This window comes from Cyprinodon variegatus, unplaced genomic scaffold, assembly GCF_000732505.1.
Source record: "Cyprinodon variegatus isolate N-32 unplaced genomic scaffold, C_variegatus-1.0 Scaffold2090, whole genome shotgun sequence".
NCBI lineage: Eukaryota > Metazoa > Chordata > Actinopteri > Cyprinodontiformes > Cyprinodontidae > Cyprinodon > Cyprinodon variegatus.
In genome coordinates, this window is record NW_015152543.1 from 37,170 (window position 1) to 40,656 (window position 3,487).

Here is a 3,487-nt window from a genome sequence, read left to right on the forward strand (position 1 = left end):
ATGGAGGAAGGCTGCTGGATGGAGGAAGGCTGCTGGATGGAGGAAGGCTGCTGGATGGAGGAAGGCTGCTGGATGGAGGAAGGCTGCTGGATGGAGGAAGGCTGCTGTTCCTGAGCTTCTCACCTGCTCTTTATATACCTGCTGGAAGGAGGTTGTGGAGGGAAAGCTCCACCTCCTAGGAGACCGTTTCTCTGGAAACAACCGATTTATCCTCTGGCTCATACTAACCTGTTCCTCGGAATCTGTTATCTATTTTCTACAGAAATCTGACTCCAGACAGTTTCTTGGACTTATTCCAGGTAGAAACTCTGAGGGCGATAAAAGAGGGTGGGATGTTTCTATAGAATATTTAGTCAGAAATGTCGCCGTTAGAGAACCACACCTCAGAATCAGAGAAAAACACAGAGCAGAGCAGAAATCTGGTTTATTCTCCCACATATTGATGATCTGTGTTATTTTACGTAGAAAACTAGCTAGTTATAGTTACTAGTTACTTCACTTTTAAGGAGATGGAACTAGTTATAAAAAAGACCCCCCCTCCCAAAAAAAAAGCAAATGAGATCTTTTAGACCAAATTTGATGCATTTTTGAATGTTAACATGTTTTAAATGGGTAAAAGGTAAAATGTAACAATAAATATACTTTGCAATAGAGTCTCACTATGCCAGCAAGGAAAACAGCTAATGAATTTAGTATAACACTAAAGAAGCAACATGTGCTGATAAACTAAAGGAGCAGTGGGACGTTAATCATTGTTGAAGATGTGAGGAGCTTCCTTAGATCAGAGGTGCTTCTAACCAAAGGGATGAAGTCGGTGTTCCTGAATATAATGAGCAATTTAAAGGAAGATTTAGTCTTTGACTTCCAGCTTAGGAACCCTGTCACTGAGAGCAGACTTATGAAAAGTAGCTTTCACTGATCCAGGTGTGATAACACCCTAAGTTAGACTGCAGGTGATCCAATAGCATTAGCAATAAGTGATAAAGCACTAACACCACTATCATAAACCTTGGGCAGCTCTAGATTACATTATTTATCTGAACTGTTTTAATTCAACTGTAATTTTAAAATGAAGGGATCGCACCCTTAGTGTGGTGGAGAAATTATTTCCATGTGATTTAGGTTTGATCAAACATGCAGGAGAAATAGTTTCCTGAAAAGAAGGCCATGAAGTAGACTGGTTGCTCCACAGCCAGCAGTGAGAAGATTTAGGATTGTTCTAGTTCAAAGTTCCAGTTTTGCTAATTAGTTCTGTGGGACAAGAAGGGATAAATAGTTAAATTGATCCCTTGGAGTCAGGTCATTTTGACCATTGATAGTGGAAAAGAAGGATATCTGGGATAATGGGATGTTTTATGAAAGCTCATTGGCTGAGAGCCCTTCTGAAAGCACACCTGGTTGCATATGATTTTAAAATGGATGAAACCATTCTACATTTACAATGTTTGGTAGATTGGAGCTGTTCAGACTACAGTGATGTCATGTTTAAAATGAAACTCTCCCACATTGCCTCAGAGAGAAGGAAGAACTGGTATTAAAATGTTTCATTTTCTGAGATAAAGATTTCCTCTCATAATAATTTCAGTGGTATTGAAGTATGAGCATAGCTTTTCTTTCCTATGTATGGGATCTTCAGAGACACAAGTGGCTCTTTTGTTCTGTGGTCACTCTCCCTTCGAAGTTGCCTTTGGTTCCGTCGGATGAACTCCGTGTCCCTGTCAACTCCGTCCAGCAATACATCACCCGCTGCCATCAAACCTAGATATCCACTGTCACCGCTCTTCACCACAGCGCTGAGCAGNACTCGCGTTCTCGTGAATTGAGAAACGCCATCAGTTAATCCAAACAGGAAGTGAACACGATACGTCTCACTGACAGCAGCAGCACCCTCTAGTGGCAGGAGTCACCAGACAAAAAGGAGGGAATGGTCTGATCTCTTAACCTTCAGATTATTCAGTTCAAACATTTTCCAGCCGTTCCTCAATAAAGACTCGTCTGCAGCTGATGCTCTTTGACTTCAGCTGGGATTAAATATTCATTGCTTAATGGTCTTAATCCTTGTGATGAGACCAAGTCTAGAACGTTCTGGAAATTGGTGTAACTGGCCTGAGAATCCCTGTGGGAGAGAATCCAACCCACTGTGAGATTCAGAGGGATAGAAACCTCGTTGCTCCAGAGCTCATGTCTCTGTTCTACCTTTATTGGCCTTATGATGAAAGAAAAGACCGCAGACAGGATCAGATGCTCGTCTTTATTAAAACAGGAAATCAGAGTCAGAAAGGAGAGAATTAATGACATAATTTCATGGAGGGTGTGATCATATGTGTATATTTCTAGAGAGTAAACGTAATTTAATTTCCCTTGTATGTCTTGTACATATGAAGAAAGTGACAATAAAAGCTGACTTGACTTGATCAGAATAACATCAGTGATCCTTTCTTCTCACTGAGCTCAGAAACAACGATGACTCTCTAATTAAAACACAGGAACTCTGGGGCGCCTTTATTTCCATCATTGAGATTCTTGTCGATGACTTCGGCGCCGGCGTTCATAAACGGCGTCTTTGCGGTTTGGTCGAGGAGCAGGGTGACCGTCTTGATGGGGTCTTTGCTGCACTCATTCTTCTTGAACCACAGAAAGACTCTGGATCCTTGGGTTCCCTCGTTCAGATCCGTTTCCACTTTCTCATAGTACTGGTTCTGATAGCTGTCTTCATCCTCCTGATTGGTGGAGACCTGAAGGTCTCTGATGGCCTTCTGACTATCAGTGGTCTGTCGGTACCAGATGTAGACGTAAGCCCCACCTGCACCTCTGTTGGTGTCTTCATCCAATCGGATGTAACCTTGGCGGAACCAGTTGGCGTCTGAAACGCTCTTATCGGTGGCGGTGACGTCACAGATGTAGGTCTGTTTCTCCCTCTTCATCCACAGGTAGACCTGCTTCCCTCCAGCGTTACGGTTCAGGTCACAGGCAGACCTCTCCCACTGAGGCTGAAGCTTTGCAGCATCTCTTGCTACATCAGTGGAAACATCCAGCTCCACTATTGGAACATCATACTCAGTGGTTCCTTTGAAGAACCACAGGTAGATGGGGCTGCCACCAGCTTCGGCATTAAGGTTTTTGTTGACCTTGTGGTAGCCCTCGGTGAGCAGACCTTCTTTCATTCCATCTGTGAAGGAGAACTGGATCCTGGTGATTGCTGGGCATTCACTGGTTTTGTACCAGAGGAAGATTCTGTTTCCTCCAATTCCTGCGTTCAGATTAACATGAAGCTGGATGAAGCCATGTTTACGTAGATGGCTCTCCTCAGCGCTGTTCACCGACACCTCCATATCCGTGATGTACTGGACCATCTTCAGTTCCTGCAGTAAAGGAAAACAGACCACAAATAAACTCAGACTTCTGACAATTCATAGGCGTCTCTAAAATAAATCCTTTTACTGACAGGAGGTGAAACCTGCAGCAGTTAATACCTGACCTCAGAAAG